General features: G+C 36.2%; 2 long non-coding RNA genes across 2 annotated transcripts; one reads left to right on the forward strand and one right to left on the reverse strand.

Annotated features, from left to right (window-relative positions):
* Window positions 1-8,220: 8,220 nt before the first annotated feature.
* Window positions 8,221-11,375, forward strand: LOC146922338 (uncharacterized). The gene is made up of 2 exons (XR_015010846.1): window positions 8,221-8,360; window positions 11,015-11,375. It is a non-coding gene; the product is annotated as an uncharacterized LOC146922338 (long non-coding RNA).
* Window positions 11,376-12,848: 1,473 nt separating this feature from the next.
* Window positions 12,849-13,546, reverse strand: LOC146922339 (uncharacterized). The gene is made up of 2 exons (XR_015012418.1): window positions 13,313-13,546; window positions 12,849-13,206 (listed from the first exon to the last, which is right to left on the reverse strand). It is a non-coding gene; the product is annotated as an uncharacterized LOC146922339 (long non-coding RNA).
* Between the last annotated feature and the right edge of the window lie 7,347 nt (window positions 13,547-20,893).

Genomic DNA, 20,893 nt, shown 5'->3' on the forward strand with positions numbered 1-20,893 from the left:
ATCTAATCAGGTTCGGAGTAGCTTCAGAACTCCGTATCTCCGTAAAACTTTCACCTTGCTTTGAAGTTTTATCTTCAAGCTCCTTGTCATCAAATTTAACGTGCATAGATTCTTCAACACGAGTGTTTCGAATTATACACTCTGTATGCCTTTGACCTTTCGCAGTAACCTAAAAAGATTCCTCTTTGGGCCTTGGCATCAAATTTCTTTAGGTAGAGCTTGTTGTTCAGAATGTAACATGTACATCCAAATTGATGAAAGTAAGAGATATTGGGTTTTCTTCCTTTAAAGAATTCATATGTTGTTTTCTCCAAAATAGGTACGATATAGATCCCGTTTTGAACATAGCATGCTTTGTATTCATCGCTTCGCCCAAAAATGTTTTGGTAAATTGTTTTCATGAATCATGGTTACGGCCATTTCTTGTAAAGTTCTATTCTTTCTCTCTACAACCCCATTTTGTTGTGGTGTTCTAGGAGAAGAGAATTCATGGAAAATTCCATGTTTTTCACAAAAAGCTTCAAACGGCTCATTTTCAAATTCTCCACCATGATCACTTCGACTTTCAAAATTTTTGATTCTTTTCGCATTGAATTTGAGTGCGAAGCTACCGAATACATCACACGCAACATCTTTATTCTTTATGAATTTCACCCAAGTCCATCTGCTGTAATCATCAACAATGACTAATCCATATTTACTTCCATATAAGGATGCGGTACTCACCGGTCCAAATAAATCAATATGGAGTAATTCTAAAGGTCTTGAGGTTGAAACAATGTCTTTGGTTTTAAAAGATGATTTCACAATTTTCCCTCTCTCGACATGCACCACAGAGTGCATCCGAATGATAGTCAATGTACGGTAGCCCTTTCACAAGTTGTAACTTACTAAGCTTAGAGATTAACCTCCAGTTAGCATGTCCCAACCTTCGTGCCACATCCATTTCTTATCATTCAGCGATAGTAGGCACATCACCTTCGATCGGCCGGTTCGGAAAAATTGATTTTATAGACATTGTCAACTCTCTTTCCTTTGAACACAATGGATTTGTCTTCCTTGTTGATTACCGTACAGTTGGGTTTTTCAAAAAGCACATCATAACCATTATCACAAAATTGACTAATGCTCAAAAGGTTATGTTCAAGACCATCTACCAACCATACATTATTAATTGAGGTAGAGGAATTACCAATAGTTCCCGTACCTATGTTCTTGCCCGATCGGTTGCCTCCAAATTTCACATTTCCTCCCTCTTTCATTGTTAGGCCGAGGAACATGGACTTGTCTCCTGTCATGTGTCTTGAGCAACCACTGTCTAGGTACCATGATCTTTGCTTTGGCAATCGCTCTTAGACATACCCGCATCATTGACATTTTTAGATTTAGGTACCCATTGTTCTATGGGTCTGGAAGGTTAGTACTTAAGGCTTTACTCTTCACTTCTTGTACCTTGTGCTTGTGAGTTGGGTTGCTTCGATTAACCATCACCTTAGGTTTTGGTACTTCGAAGCAAGAATCGTCTTCTTCTCGAAACTTAGACTTCGTAACCCCGCATTTTGGTTTCACCGTACTCGAGGAATAGGTTCGATCTTTTCAGGATCCCGACCTTTGAAGTCTTGGAATCGATTTGATCATAGCCTTTGACTTAGAGTTCTTTGGCTTTGAAGTAATCTTAGCCTTATGACTAGAAGCTTCGTGTTCGATTGAACAACAGTTTCCAACTCAGCCCCTTTCCGGTACAAAGAATGTTTTCGTACCTTCCTTGATGCATTCACAACAAGATTTTAGATTGGTTTTCTCAAGTTTCACTTCGGAAAACCAATTCCTCTGCCATTGTTCTTGTAAATGCTATAAATCATAGAAGCTACTCGCTTCGTCAATGCCGAGATATAATAAAATCTTCAAGAGCAATTTCATGGTTACTTAAAGGTTTTTCATTACACTTTTCTTGTTGCTTCGACATAAGAACTCGAGCCGATCTTCATATGTTTTACACATGAAGTCAAAGCCCCTAAGTCCTTGTTCGAAGCTTTCGGATCCAATAGAGTTGATTTTTGCCGTTGTACCAAATCAGGCATATTTTTCTTCAAAATGTGTAAGAAGTTCTTTAAGTGACTCAACAAGTTCATCTCTCGGGAATTTTGGAATATACCTCGTTTTCATCTTCGAGTCCGAATCCGATCCAGCTTCCGAAGTTGTTGTTGCTACCAACCCAACAGCCTACCTTTGCATCTTCATCGGCTTCCTCTTTATCGTATCCAGATTCACTACCCAAATCATCCCAGTTGCCATTAAACTCGCTTAATCTGCTTCTTGAGTTTGCTTGGTTTGAATGTAGACCTTTTTGACTTGTCCTTTGACTTTTCTCTTTGAAGATCGGGGCATTCAGCAATGAAGTGTCCAGGGCTTCTTACGGTTGAAGCATCCCTTCGATCTTCTTTCTTTGAGCTTCGGAGTTACCCCTTCCGGAGAGAAACTTTCGTTCTTCTTGGCCGGATATTGAAGTCTCGTTTGAGAGCATGGCCATTTCAAGAAGATTCGGTTCGAATCCGAACTTGACGGTTCTTCCTCTTCGATTGAACTACTTTGAGAGCTTTTGATGACTTGCCTTTGGATGGAAGAGCTATTGATTTACTCTTTTTAGTAGACTCATGTTCATTAAGACTTAACTCATGAACTTTGAGAGAACTAACAAGATCTTCGACACTTAAAGTGTTTAAATCTTTAGCTTCCTCAATGGCAGTCACCTTTGGTCTCCATCTGGCAGTAAGCTTCGAGTATCTTGCTTACATGATCGAAGCAACATAGCTCTTCTTTAGAATCTGTAGCCCGAAACTAAGGTTTGAAACCTTGAGTACATCTCCTCAATAGTTTCATCATCCTTCATCTTGAATAACTCATACCGATGTACAAGCGGGAGAGCCTTTGCTTCTTTGACCTTCTTGCTCCCTTCATAATTTGAACGAGAGAGAAGCAAACATAGCTTTAGCAAAGGATTTGTCACTCATCTTCATATACTCTGCTTTGGGTATGGCGGTGACAAGAGCTCCTACGATAATATGATGCTTCTTGTAAAGTTTCCTCGGTTACGGAGTATGTTTCTTTCTATCCACAGCAGCTCCTTCTTCATCAAGGACTAAATCACCAACACCATCTTCCGAATATCCCATAATTCTTCATCTAGGCTCATGATGTAACCGTAAAAGTTGGTCTTCCACCAAGAGAACTCTTCAAAGATCTCCATTGAACTTTGGAACTTTTCCAACGCCGGTTTTCTTACTATCACTATAATCATGTGAGACATTTTTATAGCTAGTATCACTAGGACCGGTAGGAGGAGGAGTAGACATGTTTTTCTCGGATCTTTGACTATTGCACGGTTAAGTGTTACACAACGGACCAAGGCTCTAGATACCAATTGAAGGTGAGAAAAACACAAGAAGGGGGTTGAATTGTGTTTTGAAAAATTCTTCGTTTCTCCTAAAAACCGAACACACCGATCGAAGCTAAGTGAGACGGCTTCGAAGTGATAATCAAAATCTAAATGCGGCGGAATAAAACAGAGAGAGAGAAGAAGAACGACACAAATCAATTATACCGGTTCCTTCCACAATCCGGAAGTAGTCCGGTCCCCTTGCACTTCCAAGGAGATTTCACTATGAGTAATATCTCGATTACAAATGCTCAAGTACACAAGCAAGAGACTTCCTTTGCTCAAGCACACAAGCTAGAGACTTCCTTTGCTCAAGAACACAATCAAGAGACTTCCCGCTCAAGCACAACCGCAAGAGACTTCCTAACTAAACAAAATTACACGAAAATTGTTTAAGGTTGAACACTTGATATACAATCGAGGTGCTCACAATACAAATCGATACGGACTCAATGGACTTAAGAATTTCTAAGATATGACTTTGAGACACGTAAATTCTAAGTGAATGCGTAACAATTTCAGCGAGAGGTTTGGTACTTGTGAAAATCTTGTGAGTCTTTCGTTCAGCGTTCTTGCATTACCAAATCTCTAGGTCTTCACTCCTTTATATAGAGGTGTGAAAGAGACGTTGTGAAATTGCCAAGACACCAAAGAGTCGTTGTTGAAGCTTGATCTTTCACCAATGATCTTTTGCCCGATTTGGTTGTTGTCCTATGAAGAACCAATTTGAAATCCATTCCTTATCCAAAGGAACATATATGCAAAGCGAGACCGTATTCGGAGCTGTTTTCTTGTCTTGTAGCGTGGACACAAAACAGAGTAGTGGAGAACGTGGTTGTACAATTCGTACAAAGTACAATGTCAACGCTTTCGTCCAAATTGCAAGCACAAGCCTTCAAACACCTTTGAAATGACCGTTGCAAAACTCCACTAATCCTTTGTTTGTGTTTTCGAATCCAATAGACGGCTTTTGCATTGATAATTCTTCAATTCTTGAATCTTTTGCAAATCCGGTTGAGATTCGGCTTCGGTGAAATAGCTTCGATGAGGCGGCTTCGATGATGCGGCTTCGATGATATGACTTCTGCAGCTTCCGATGATGCGGCTTCGATGATATGACTTCGGACTTCTTGTCTTCGGGAGCACTATTCTTACTTCGTAAGCGACTTAACTTCAGTGAGCACTATCCTTACTTCGAAACGACTTAACTTCAGGAGCACTATCCTTACTTCGAAGCGACTTAACTTCAGAGAGCTTTTTCTCTTCGGTAACAAGTTGCCTTCAGGAGCATCCAAGCTTCAAATTTTTGTTGTTTCCTTTGCTCTTTATTTGCTCATTCAGAACCAATGATGATGTAACTTTATAATTATGGTCCCGTACACTTGAACAAATATTAGCTAGTCCAATTTACAATTTTTAATACCTTGTTATCATCAAAACTCTTTAAGGTTCATTGTTAAACACATTTTGTTCCAACACTACATTTGTCCATGAACACAAACAAATAGGCAAACTTGAACTTCATGCTATTAAATGTGTCTTTATTGGATATTCCCCCACTCAAAAGGGGTATAAATGTTTTGATCCTAAATCTAAACGGTTATTGGTAACTATGGATGTTACTTTGTTTTGAAAATAAACCTTTTTTTGTTAGATCAATCATCTTCAAGGGGATAAATCAAATGAAGATTCATTTTTTTTAGTATTTAATTCTTTCAGAAAATATGTTTATATCACATAGCTCTAGGCCATTTGCACCTAAAAAAATGCCCCATATAATGTAAGTGAACATACTCCTTCCTTTTGGTCTATATGGCCAATAAGGTTGCGCGCTAGAGGTGGGTGAATGGCGGTTTTTTAAAATTTTTACGGAGTTTTAGCGAAAGCGATTTGAAACATTTTGACTAATTGGAAACAAGCTTGAACAATCACAACAATAACCAAAAGTTAAGACTATGTGCTAATAAGATTCACAAAAGAATTGAGAGATTTACAAGATAAATCTTATGACAATCAAATATTAATAGTTCTTGAACAATTTTCAAAACTAGCCAATTTCAAATTCAAACCTATATGAAAATATAACAAGCTATCAATCAAAAACACAATGCATATGCAATTGATGAATTGGATAATAATTGAAACTAATTGATACAAGAAAAATATCAAAAATGTAATTCAAGAAATTAGATCAATTTTTATCAAAAACAACTTAGATCAATATTAATTTCTACTCTATAAATTAATCAATTAACATATACAACTATCAAAATTAAAGAGAATGAGGAAAAGGGAACGACACCGATATTTTTATAGTAGTTCACCCTTTCGTTCTCACTTCGGGCTACGTCTACTCTTCTTGGTGAAAAACGCCTCCACCAAGGTCATCCACCGATAGGAACAATGTTGAATACAAATGTGATTACAAGAGTTCTTTGAAACTATCTTAGTTCTTCAACCCCGTGTAAGCACTCCCGCAAACATCAAATAACCATTGAATTTGGTGCTTCTTGATGTCTTCAAATCCTAAATTTACCCATGCAACCCTTCGAACTCTTAACTCAAACTCTTCAATGCTACGTCCGGTAAATGGATCCCCTTGAACACAAGAAGAATTTGAAAGAACCCCCAGGACCTTTGGAGGTGGAAGGAGATTATTCACTTCACTTTGGAACCTTGATTAAGCCCAACAAATTTCGTTGTGAGAACCAACTTACAATCCCTATTAGCACCCCGAAAATTATATGACTCTAAACACAAAGTGATTCTAAGAAAAAATGTTTAATCTTGAAGAATTTATGAATTATGAGCTTTTGAGACCTAGAAAGAATATATGCAAATGATTCAATGGTTTGGGTGTTATGAGGAAGTGTGTATATATAGAAAAGGGTGGAAAGTGCAAAATTTTGGCCAAAAACAACATAGTGAATCGATTCACTAAATTTGTGAATCGATTTAGACAACTAAATGACAAGCAAGGTATGACTATTAAGATTGATACGCGTCGGACACCTTTTGAATCGATTCAAATGTTCCCGGATGAAGATTGATACGATTCAAAATCTTATGAATCGATTCAACCAAAGTCGAAAGTTTTCATGATACGATTCAACATTATTTGAATCGATTCATGTGATACTATTCATGAAAACTATGAATCGATTCACCGTGATGCTATTCATGAAAATTTGACTTGATTCAAAAGGTGTGACACAAGAAAAATGGACGAAGGAATGCTTGATACAAATCAATGAATCATGAATCGAATCAAGCAATTCAAGGAAGGATTTTCCTATACATGACAACACACAAGACATCAAGGGATCACATGACACAATGAGACATGGCTTGCTAGGTGCTTTAACAAGTTTCTAAGATAAGGCTAATCAACATGAAAAACATCATCAAATAAACTTATCTATTTAGACATCATAAAAACAAAAACCTATAACTAAAGCAATATCATCTTCAATCTCCCCTTTTTGATGATGTCAAACGCATGTTGATGATGTGGGCTAATCTCCCCGTGAAACATATCATACAAGAAACCACACCAAACAAGCAAATAAACATGGCAATATATAACATATGATATAGTCACGTATGAAGGAATACATCAACATAATATCCCTCTTTGACAACGTCAAAAGGGATAGTAACCAAAGTGGAGCAAAATAGGAAATGATAGAAACACGCAAGTAAGCAATCACAACAAGCCGACATAAACATGCAAGGATAGAAATGAACATGCATAAAATCAACAATAAAGATAACAACAAGCATGGATACCAATAACCATAAACATGGGCATAAACATGACAACCAAATTTCATGAACGAAACAACAATCATGATGAAATAACCTCCCCCTTTAACAATGTCAAAGAGAGATGGTGCATAGGTGCTTTTTACAAAACACATGCCCAACACAAGAAAAAGGAGTTACCATGCAATTTATTTTGAGCACATTTGAACAAACAAGATTTTAGAGAACACCCCACAAAACAAATAGCATGTAAACAATTGCGATTGAATTACGTGCAAGCATGCAAGACATGACATAGAGAAAATATAACATGAAACAAGAGATGAATAAAATCAAAGATAAACAACTACTCATGCATAATATTACAATGGTAACATGAGAATAACATATCAAACACAAGGTAAGGTAGGAGGTAATTTTCAAGGAGAAGTTAAAACACATTTGACACTCAATGAAAATTCTTTACCTATAACCAAAACTTACTCCCTTGTAAGAGTGCTCTAAGTAAAGTTGATAAGAGAGATGCCTATTGTGACCATCCAACATGATAAGACAATGGAGAAGTTTAGAATTTGAAGTCCGTAACAACCCGTTTTTCGCTAGAATTATTTTAATTAATTATTATGTGTGTTTATATGTGCTTGTATGTGATTAATTGTCTCTGTGTGTATTTTATTCGGGATTAGTGGATTTTGGCTTCGAGAAGGGTATATTTGTCATTTTAGCCTCGGGAGTATTTTGGTCATTTGGTGAGCAAGGGTAAATTAGTCATTTTTTTACGAGAATTATTTTTAGTGTTTTAAGTGGGAATTATTATTTTTACTAAGTTACTAGTGAGATGGGGTAATTATTTAGAGATCGTAACTATTCGTTATTTTAACGGGTTAAGTGTGTCGTAACTCGGTGAATTAGATAGTAAGAATATTGAGCCCATTAAGACAAATAAGGTTGAGCCCAATTGAGTAGTGACTATATAAACACTAGTCTTAAGAGAAATTAGGTCATAACCTTCATTTCACTCATTTTCACAAACATTTCAAGATAAAGTTAGAGAGAGAAAAGAGATCTTGAAGAACAAATAAGAACTAGAGAGAGAAAGCTTGGGGTTGGTGACCAGGAGAAAAACCGAAGCTAGGAATTGGAGTGTTGAAGAGTAGAGGTAAGGGGGATAGTCTCTTTTTCACTAATTAAGTTATAATCACTTTTTCTACTTGTGGGTTTAAGTGCTTTTGTTATAATTGTGACTTTTTGTGGTTTTAAATGATAAAATTCGTGCTCCTTTTTCAAGTAGAATTATGGGTATGATAAACTTCATGGATTTGTTTTGTTAATATCTTAAACTTCATAGTTGTTGTTGTTGTTGTTGAGTTGTTTTCATGATTTTTGACTATTTGAGTGAAACTCATGAATTGGTTTATGATTGTTGTTGAAAATATGTTTGAATTCACTTCATTAATGATTGTTAAGCTTATGTGTGGATTGGGTTTGAATTGGTGAGGTTGTTTTAAGGTTTGAATGAGAAATGAGAAAATGGTGGTTTTTGGTGAAAGTGAACTAGATGATGATTTGAGATGAATTGGTGTTATGATCTGATGTTTTTTGTGGTTTTGAATGCCTTTTTATGTTTGTAATCAAGTGTATAAGTTGTGGGGTCAAATTTGGGGTTAAAGGGATCAAAATTGAGGATTTTGGGTGGAAAATGGTGTAAACCCATAAGAGTTCATCCAGAACGGGGAAATGTTCGGAGAAAACTCGCTCGCAGCGAGAAATCTTGCTTAGAGCGAGTTGCTCGGTGACAACATTCCTTGTTTTGGGCGTTCCGGCATTCGGGGTTGATCCGGGTGGTTCCAAACTGATTCTTTTGATGTAATTAAATGTATTTGAGCTTTCTAAACCTTTGGTAACATCAATTGAGTTAGATTGGACTTGGATTTGTGAATCGTATCATAAACTTTTTGAAAATGGCTCAAAAATTGAATTTGCCGAAAACACGATTTCTCAAGGAAAAAGGGTAGGACTAGGGTTGTCTAGTATTGTTATGGTTTATAAAAATGTTTTGGATGGGAATCATGGGCTTTAACTTGGTTTTGCTTTGAAAACTTGAATTATTTGAAAAACGACAAAATGATACGAACTTTGTGAAACTTTGGGATTGAAGTGAATTGGCCTATGAGATGTATATGCATACCCTACCGCACTCATATGTGACTTGTGTGTAAGCTTAGTTGAGGCATTCGAACTTGTTTGATTTGTTTTGTCGGATAACTTAGGAAATGAAAGAAATGATACAAACTTAGGGAATTTAGATAGTTGTCGGATTTGGCCTATGAAACGTATGCGATAACTTAGGAAATGAAAGAAATGATACGAACTTAGGGAATTTAGATATTTGTCGGGTTTGGCCTATGAAACGTATGTGTACACACTACTGCACTTATATGTGATTTGTGTGTATACTCGGTTGAGGCATTTGAGTTCGTTTACTTTGGTTTTGGAAAATTTGTTGGAAAATGCTAGTTTTCATAAACTTAGACGAACTTTGTCAAATTAATGTTTTATGCTCGGATAACTAGTAAGAGACTTTGAATTCATGTAAGTATGGTTTAATGTGAATGAATTGTTAAGGATTGGGTGTTTAAATTGATGAATGTCATGATGTGGCTAAATGTCCGTCTTTAGGTGAAATGTGAATTTGAGACTTGATCGTTTCTTTGAGGTGTTAAATATTGTTGGTGATTGTGATGTTGATTCTTTTGGTGGTTTCGTGATGATTCTTGTTGAATATGACTTGTGAATTATGAGGTGAAGGTGTTTATTTTGGTGATGACTATTTGATGAATGTTGGTGATAAACATTATGTTGTTTTGATGTTGATTGTGATTATGACTTGTTGATTGTATGGATGTAAGTAATTGATAATGCAATTGTTGGTGAATAACATAAATGCGGGGTGATTATTATGTTAATGTCTATGGGGTGATTTATGCATTGTCAAGTCCTTATTTGAAGTCCATGCATTCATAGTCATATGAGGTGATCTTGAAGTATGTAAATGAGGGGTGATTATTACATAGCTTACGCGAGCATAAATGCGGGGTGATTATTATGCCGGTGGATTCGTTAACGGTAAAATTATCTCCGGAATCCAATAGTGCTACATGCATCTAGAAGTGTCTAGAACATTACATGCATTTGAATATTTGGTGAGTCGTGTCATAATTGAATATGTGACTTGGTGAATTTGTGCATTGGTGAAATTTAGTGAATGTTGTGATTATGTGGATTGGTGTATATGTGCATTGGTGGATTTTGTTGATAGTTGTGAATATCCGAACCAGGCTCTAACCGTATGTCTTACTTGCTTGCTTGAGCGTATACACTTGGTGAACCATTTGATGATAATTATTTTGGTAATGGTAATGCGGTGAGAATTGTGTATATATAGATGTGTGTGTGTGATTTGGTGATTCCTTTGATAATGATAATTTCTCTATCTATGCTTTGAAATGATGAATTGTATTTGTTGAGTCTATTAGACAAGAGGTTATGTGATTTATATGATTGATGTTGTTAAGTGATGAACTTATGTTGAGGACTTGATTGAAAATGAATATGCTTGCCATACCATGATAGAAGTGTGATACCATGATGGAATGGGGGATAATATGCATGTGGAGTTAGTATTCTAGGAATGTTGGGTATGTATATTTTCTATGCATGAATCCTTGAATGCTTATGTTTGATTATGCTTATTATGAATTGTGGACTAACCCCTAGTGGTTGTTCGGTTGATCGACTTTCTTATCCATATAGATGGGTAGACGGTGTGCAAGAATAGTTGCTTTTCTTTGCTTTGGCGAGTTGCTTCGAGGATAGCTTGGATGCTACCTTGTTTATCTCTTTTGGTGTCTTAGACTTTAGGGCTGCGATTAGGGATCGGTCTTTAATGTCTATCTTTAGTTTGTCCGTTGGAGATTTTGAGACTATGTATTGATGATGATATGAGTTGTGTGATGACATATCTACTTGGTGACTTGTTTTATTTTGGATGACTGTTGAGATGAATTATTTAAATATTGATGTAATGATGTTTTATTCCGATGCGATGTTTTGAGAAAATTGTTATTTATGTATGCTTGGTGATTTATTGAAGAAGTAACATCTAAATTCTTGATATGCCGTATCATTAGCGTAATTTATCGCTTTGAGAGTTTAGGGTGTTACAAAGTCCTCGTGTACGCATTCATCACACTTTTGCTCATGACGTCCTTGAGATTAAGGAGCTTATAGTGGAGCATCGTCATTGACTTTTCTCGTTCATCATCGAACCTAGGTCGGAAAGGATGAGGCAGCAAACCTCCACCCAACCTCCCCCGGAACCCTAGGAAAACCACCACCACAAAACCCTACCGCTTCCAACAAAGGACGGGTTGCACCTCCCACTCATGATAAGTGCGGGAACTAGCAGGGCACTTAGCCGAACCACTTCCAAGCTAAGAGTTTTGCTCTATCCACCACAAGCTCCTCTCTCATAGCGCCACCGAAATGATCTTCGGATAGTGTGTTAAAAGTCTCATATGTTGTTAAGTGTGTAATATATATATATATATATATATATATATATATATATATATATATATATATCCGTGTGTGTGTGTGTGTGTGTGTGTCTTTTAGCAATCCACACCTCAAGGTGTGATTTTCACTTTTTAGTTATAACTTTGCTAAAAACCACATTCATAAAAGATGTCTTCTAGCAAAACACACACACACATATATATATGTTTGTGTGTGTTTCAATTGCTGATATTTACACGTGTTTTTGTTTGGGCAAAAAAAGCATTGATCAGTGAAAAACAACATAGATTTCACCTGAGTTCCTGATGATGGAGGGCCTGTGATTGGAGTATTGGGAATTGGGTTTCTAGATGGTTCATTTTTGTTTTGATATTAGGTTATGTGTTTAAACCTTTTATGTGTTATGTGGTTTTGTATTTCATCAAATTTAGGGGCCTTTTCAAGTCTTGTAACTTTTTATTAGGGTCGTTTATCATTATCTTTTAAAATTAAGAAGAATAATAGTGTACTTAGTTTTATGCATTTTTGTTCAGGAAACACTCAGCGACTTTAGCAGGATAAGTTATGCACACGCTATGAAAATTGCTTCAACATTTTACTATTGTTGATTTTGACATAGTTATATATATAAAAAATAATTATCGACATTACACATAAGTGAACAAGAGTAGTCATTTCAAAGATTATTTTTATTTAGAGGTTATATTTTCAACTTCAACACTCCCAAAATTGGGGTGTTTCAACACCTTCAATGTAGCCAACAACTTGAGGGTCAAATCTAGGATCCCATCGAGTACCACAATCGAAGTCAAAATCCATTCTCTAAAAGGCTTCATAAGTTGTATGAGTTTAGTTCCATCTTGCATAACTTCTAAACAAATATTTTTTAATAATTAGAATCAATACAATTCCTTCCTAGAAGAAATAATTTAACTAATGGACTCTCTCATCATGAAATATGACTTGAACTGTTTCGAAAATTAAAAGTGTAACAATTTTCTTGGTGGAATTATATATGAAAGAAAACTCAATATAATTAAAATGGAGGCCAAATTCAATAAATACAAAATTAAGAAAGAAAAAACAATCTCATTATTATATTATTTAGTGCTTTGTTTCATTTCATTACCAACATCTTCGAATACAAAGCCATAATTGCGAGGATTGTGAAATTATAAATTATAAGATAAATATAAAAATACAATTATTGTGTGTGTGAAGATTAACTAGATGGAAACTACGAAATATTTTTGTATAGGGTATATTTCATATATTTATTGCTAGCATAATTGCTCGTTCTTCCATTCACGGAGTAAGTCTACTGAATCCTTTCGGAATCGGAAATGGTATACAAAAATCATTAATGCATTCATACCAGGTATTAGCATGCACTAGACAATCAGCAGTAGTGACACATTTTTGAAATGCTGTAATGAAAAATTGAGTAAAATAATGTTACCAAAAAAAAATAAAAAATATTCAGTAACTACAAACAAAAGAAGGAAAATTGAAAAGCTTGAGGAAGTAGCTCACCATAAACATTCTTTGGACCAAGAAATAGGGTAACCAATACAATAAAAGTAATAAAATACGTGAGAGTATTAGACATATTTCTATATCTTTACATGTTACAAATAGAATATGAGTTGATGATTTTATAGTGTAGAAAGCGCGTGTTGTGCTAAAAACAATTAAATATTTTAATAATTTAACGAGTTGTTAAAAACCTTCATACATTTATAACTTGTCTCTTAAGGAGAAGGTGTTGTGATTGTCTCTTCAGCACACCTAATATATGGGTAACAAAAAAAAAAAAACTTGGTAATAATTAGAAATCATTTTCTAATTAACTTTCTAACATTTGATATTATAAAGGGGAAATTTAAGAAAAAAATGTCGTTCATGCATAATTATAATGATAAGATATTACACACAAGTTGAACATGTTTTAGGATTTTTTAAATATAAAATCATTTTATAACTAATAAAAGTATACAGATTTGTAAATGCATGATTTCTTCATCATTATCATTGACATAAATTATTTTATTTACATTGATATACCAAATAGATTGTGATTTTTGAGACCACCTTAATGGTGAGAAAAACACAAGAAATAAGTATTTGAATTTTGTTTGTTTCTTTTTACGTATTTGAATTCTCTTTAGATTAGTGATGATTGTAGAGCTAAAAGTAATGAGACGAGGGATGAGAGAAGCAACACATGTAATTAGGGGTGGATATCAACTCGGGACTTGCCCAGAACCCGCCAAATTCGAACCGAAATTCAATAAAACGGGCGGGTGAAATCGGATTTCGGGTTTGAGAAACCGAAAAATCGAGTTCCGGACTATAAATGTATCACTTTATTTTCTTTTATTTGTTTCTAGACAATGTATACAATATAAGAATAATATAAATCAAAGTGAGATGTATTGTATGTGTTCGGGGCGGGTCGGAAGACCAATCCCACATTTACACGTGGACAAAATATACACCGCCTTAAGGCTCAACGCCCGAAGGAACACACCAACATTAGTACATCGCGCCACATCCAAGCACGCCTCCACGCAAAGATCAATCTACACATGTCTTCTAACTGCTCCTTGAAATTCGGCAATCGGTAAAGATGTTATGAACGATGTCAAGACAAGTGAAATGTCACAAAAGATGTCAAGACGTCGTGATAACACATATAACAATTAAAAAAACGAAATAAAAGATGTAGGAAGTAAAATGGCACAGTTCGTTTGTTAACCCAATTTGGTGCAATTTTACCTACGTCCGGGATTACCGAGAGGAAGGAAATTCACTATAGTAGTATTAATTCGAAGCATACATAAAAACCCTCGGTCTACTAGCTTCTCACTTAATCACAACCGTGCAATTTCTGTCCAAGACTCCTCCTAGATATGAGATCCCCTACTCACTTCCTCTCAATCACAATCCCAATGACCGACTTAAAAGTAACAACGGTAATGGAGACATTCTCCCTAACAAATGAATCAACTCTTGCTTACAAGCTTTGAGTGATTCGAGTTTACAACTCAACTACATAGTCCAATTCTAATATCAAACATATACGAGAGTGGTTCAAAGATAACAAAGACATACTAAAACCCTAATTGACTCTTTTGTAAATTGCGACTTCAGTAACAAATTAGGTCTTGAGTCTTCCTTTATATAGCTTGATTGCAGAGTGAGCTTGATGCGAAATCGGGCTAGAAATCCAGTGAATCACGATATTTCGGCACAAATATTTTGAAGCATATCGGATGTTTCGTTGAGGCAAAATCCCTAATTAATTTTAAAGATAATAAACCAATATGATTAAAGAATTAATGGACTTTGATTAATTCCTTAGTATTTAACTTGTGCTCTTGAGTGTTTTACTAAGACAGGAACAAGGTTTAAATCATACCAAGAATCAAGAAATCAAAGGACATTTGAATTCATGATCTAACACCGAGGTCGAAAGTTAGATCGAATGTTGCTCGAAGATCGAATGTTCAAGCGAGAGATCGAAGGTTCTTCTTATACAAGCCAAGAATCTCGGGAACATTGATCAAGGTCATGCAAGGCACATGTGACATGGATATATGTCCAGGAAAGTACATTTGCATGGATCAATCAAGCAATAAAGGCATATACAAGGATTATGTCAAAAAGGATTTTCAATGTTCATTTAAGACTATGAACATTGATGTACTAGGAATATTCCACAAGGGAATATCATCCTAGATGTTAATATCACTGCTCTTCATTGTTGTTTCACTATTAGGATTTGATTACATCAAATGGTAGTCTTACTAATCATCCTAAGTGAAACAAATGGAACATTCGATTTTTAGAATGTTCGGCTTTCGCACATGCTTGCTTTATGAACAAGACGGTAGGTGAAAAGCAAACAGGCAAAGCAAAGCAAATCTGTCTTGCTCAATCGGATACGTACACGCATGGGAGTTGGTACGGTACAAGGACATCACGGTCGCTCAAAGCATGGGCATGAAGATGCAGAATCCCACTATATCTTTCCCGCACCGGTCCCTAGGCAAATATGGGAAAGTAACATTCGATGTATGAGGAAAAGTCCATACTTTGGTTATTGCCCGAAACTCATATGAAAAGCATATGAAACTCCCCGAAATTCATGTATTCATTCATACATGGTGAACCCAGATGAATTTCATGATGAACCCAAATGAAGATCATCAAGAACTCAACAGCATTATGATGTTCATCGGTGATCAGAATGTTTGCCCGTAATTTCAAGTAAAAGTTTGTGGGACCCGGGACACATGGCATAACACCATTGGACACCCTACAACGGCTATATGAGCCCAATAACTCTATAAATGGAGATCAAAGGCTCATCATTACTTGCACCATTGCAAAGCATACAAGAAAACAACTTGATTTTGTTTGAAGCTCTTCCAATTGAAATTGATCAATCTCTAAGGCTTTTGTTTACTTAGTGCACATCAATACTCTTTGTTATCTCTCTTAAAGATAACTTCTTCTCCTTCTTCTTCCTCCTCTTCTGTTTGATTCACAAACACTCAATCTCCATACAAATTGTAACAAAGTCTCATCTAGCTTTAGGGGTACTAAAGTGTTAGTTTGAGCAAAGGTTGTAAAAGTCTAAGTGGTTAACTTAGCAAGAAGGTGCAAGCCTGTTGAGGCTTAGAGAATACAGAGTTGTAATTGTTTAGGTGAACAAAGATTGTAAGGTGCAGGACTTGAGAGGTTATCTCAAGCATCATAGTGGAAACTCTCACAAGATTGTGAGGAGTGGACTAGCCCACATTGGGTGAACCACTATAACTCTTTGTGTGTTCTTTCTCTCTTTTCTATACTCTTTAACTTCAGTATACACAACACACACTTGCACATTTAATTTATTAAACAGTTTTTGTGTATGAACTTCGAACGTTACGAAGTCGGAAAGTTAACTTAACTATTCCAAGTAAACTACTTGAGAATTACTTTTAAGTTTCAAGATAATTTTTAAAGGGTCACAATTCAAACCCCCTTCCTTGTGACTATTTTATCTACTTCAGATATTCCTTCACAATTGGAATGGATTTGAAATTGATCCTTCATAGGACAATAACCATATCGTGCAAAAGATCATTGGTGATTGATCAAAGCTTCAAATGACTCTATTTTGATGTCTTGGCAATTCACAACGTCTCTTTCACACCTCTATATAAAGGAGTGAAGACTTAGAGATTGGCAAGGACTCAACAACAATTTACTAGTGCCAAAACTCGCCGAAATTGTTACGCATTCAAAGTTCACTTAGAATTTCTTTTTCAAAAGTTCATATCTTAGAAATTCTAGAGTCTTAAGAGTACGTATCTGATTTTTATTGTGAACACCACCGATTGTATATCAAGTGTTCAACCTCAAACATTTTTCTTTGTAACTCGTTTAATTAGAAGTCTCTTGCGGTTGTGCTTGAGCATTAGAAGTCTCTTGATTGTGTTCGGGAGCAAAGGAAGTCTCTTGCGGTTGTGCTTGAGCGGTTTGAAGTCTCTTGCTAAGTTTAGCGGTGAGCGGTTGTAATCGAGATATTACATTTTAGTGAACTCTCCTTGAAAGTGCAAGGAGGACGAACTACTTCCGGTTGTGGAAGGAACTGTATAATTGCTTTGTGTCTTTCTTCTTTCTATCTCTCTCTCTCTCTCTCTCTCTCTCTCTCTCGTTTTTATCCACTCGCAAGTTAGTCCCGAACATCACTTCGAAGTAGAACTCTATCTCGCTTCGATCGGTGTTTTCAGTTAGGAGAAAACGAAGAAAAAGCTAACACAATTCAACCCCCTTCTTGTGTTTTTCTCACCTTCATAAACATAAATTGCATAATGAATTAAAACAAAAAAACAAAAAAAATCCAAAAAATAGGCGGTAGCTAACATTATGTGAGCTATCGCATCGGTAGTTAACTATCGAATTCCATCGGCAATTAACCACCAATGCTCTCATACTTCCGCACTTAAGTGCCGATACGTTCATGTCGGTGTTTTTGTGAAAAACCGACAGCAAAATCAACAAAAGTAAACTAATTAAAAGCCGGAATACTGTTTTTTACGTCAAAAGTGTGTTGAAACCTCCTAGGGTTGATGCTTCAATGATTTTGGAGCAAGATTGGAGAAAAAAATTGGATTTCGGGGTATAGATTGAAGAGGTAAGAAAGTTGATGATGAAATAGTGAGTAGGGGGAGTAACTAGTTATTATCACTGATGGAACAACATATCGACGATTAGCCGAGAATTTCAAAACCGGCGGCGATTAACCGCCGATGAATAGGAAATCGACAACGCTTAACCGCCGAGGGGCATTTTGGTCATTTTGTGGTGTGTTTTAGCCTTGTGAATAGTGTGAACAACAATTTTCATTGTTTTTTCTTAGAGGCCTATGTGCGGTGGTTTTATAAGGTTCATTAGGCTTTGGCTTATTTGACATTATGTTATTGGCCTTTTAGCGGCCGGAACAATATCTAAAAGGACATCACTAACAAAATCATGAGAATGTGCCACTTGCATACATCTAAAACTTGATTTCTATCTTGTGGTCATGTCAAATTTTACGTACATATCTTGAACACTTTTATCAAAATTTGCACTCGCCAAAACATGTTGGCTTAAGGAGGGACAATGACCTTGAGAGTAAAACCAATGTTTTAAAAACCGGACCGGCGGTCGAACCGCCGAACCAAAAACCGGTGGGGTAACCGGTTTGGTCCGGCTGTTAGATCGGGCATGTCAATGAACCGGCGGAAACCGGCGTGAACCGGCCAAAACAGGGGAAATCGGTGAACCGGTGGTTTTTGCAAACCGAACGGTTCAATGCTTAGATTTTTTTCTCGTCCAAATATTCATGGAAGAAGAAGCAATACCACGGGGAGAGAGAGAATCAATGGAAGAAGAGTAGAAGCAATAGTGCAAGAAAAGCCTAAAACTCAACTCGGGAAAAATAGGAAATCCAATAAAGGCTACAAAGAAAGAAAAAGAAAGAAGAAAAGACATAATAGTAATGAGAACCACATGAAAATATTGGAAGAAAATAATATGCGACTGCTACTTTTCTTTTAGATGTTAGCATAAAAGATCTAGGGTTATGCATGCTATCATGGGCTTGGATCTTGGGTCATTCGGCATGACAATACGTGTGGTTTGGGCCTTCTTCAAAAATGTGACTTGGGCTAGTTCTTAATACCGCTATTTTTTAAGAAGACTGCCTTATACAAATTTGTTATACACGGGTTATCTAACCGAGTCAATTGGTTTTATCCGGTCTAGACATGCGGTTCAACCAATGACCCCGTGGTTCGACCAATGAACCCTTAAACCAATGACCTTACCGGTTCAATGTCCGGTTCGATTTTTAAAACATTGAGTAAAACTATTAAAGTCAATTTGAAATTGTGCCACAAAGACCATGCAAGACACCGTCGAAATTAGAGTTCGCAAAACTTATTCCATTGTTTCCTAATATATGATTTTGTAGCCTCCGAATTGGAAAACCACAAAAGCATACGAGGAAGCCTTTACAAGCAAGTATAAACCCAAACGGCCAACCCTAATTCGTAATGAAGTCACCCTCCTTTGAAAACCACATTTTTTTTGGTTTGGCTTTAATGAATATTCAAAACATTTTATTTAGTAAAAAAACATGGAAACAAAAAATAGGGTTAAATGCACTTATACCACCGTCAATTAAACGAATTCCGATTTACCCCATCGTTAATAATTTTCTTGGGTTCCAACCTAGTAATTTTAAGATTTTTGCTTTTAAACCTTTGTGGTATTTGAATGTACAAAACAAATGATGTGCAAAGGGGTTAAATCAAAATTCGCCATTTAGGAGGTGAAAGTATCTTTAATTTTGTAAATTGATGGTATAAAGATCTAAAAGAGAAGACTCTTTAAATTACAATGTTGAAATCCAATATATATACACACACACATATATATTTGCAAGGAATAAACCAAAAATTGCTCAAATGACAAGACAAAAATGTAATTAACCTTATCTTTAGTATCATATGAAAAAATATCATGAGAATTGTTGATCATGTAGTAGAGCCTGATTTCTTATTAGATAAATTAATTTTAGAACCATTACTAGAAGTTGATCTTCTATCTTGACGAGAAAAAAAGAAGTTGATCTTCTAAGCGTACTGCGAGGTTACATACAATCTCACATTTAAAGGAACACTAATATTATCAATGACTAAAATATAAGAGAAATGCCACATGTGCCCTTAAGGTGTATGTTTTTTATTTGTTGAGGGATACATGCTTATAGCATTTCATTAATAATAAGAGTTTCAATACAATCGGGAATATCAAAATAAACGGCGGGACTAGCTAAAGATGTGGCTTCTCTTGCAAGAGCATGAGAAACCGCGTTGGCTTGTCGCCTAACAAACTCCACCCTAGAGTTAGAAAATAAATTAATGAACAACGAATGGCAAGATGAAATAATACAACCAAATTCGGACAAGTCGTTCTGCTAGAAAGCAAGGCATCGTTGCCAACTTCGAGTCTCGTTTCAAAATCCACATTGTCAAACCGCATATCACTCAACCATTGCAGAAGCGAGAATGCAGCCCGAAGGCTTCACCCACATCCACCGGTACGGTATAAGGGTATGTAGAAGCTTTAGCCGTAACAAACGTACCTTCCGCATCCCGAACACAAATACCAATATCCGTATGATTGACGTGAGAAGAGAAGGCTGCGTCGATGTTACATTTGTATTTGCCTACTCCAGGAGGCTGCCATGTAATTCGATGTTGATGAGAGGAGGGGGCCGTTGTCGAGTGATGTGTCGAACTAGACGCAAGAATGTCGGGAGCATTCGCTAGTTGCCAATCTTCGAAGGTGAGAAAAACACAAGAAGGGGGGTTGAATTGTGTTTTGAAAAATTCTTCGTTTCTCCTAAAAACCGAACACACCGATCGAAGCTAGGTGAGACGGCTTCGAAGTGATAATCGAATCTAAATGCAGCGGAATAAAACAGAGAGAGAGAGAAGAAGAACGACACAAAGCAATTATACCGGTTCCTTCCACAATCCGAAGTAGTCCGGTCCCCCTTGCACTTCCAAG

This window comes from Medicago sativa, chromosome 5, assembly GCF_051527215.1.
Source record: "Medicago sativa cultivar Bolivia chromosome 5, Bolivia_mono, whole genome shotgun sequence".
In the NCBI taxonomy this organism is placed as follows: Eukaryota; Viridiplantae; Streptophyta; class Magnoliopsida; order Fabales; family Fabaceae; genus Medicago; species Medicago sativa.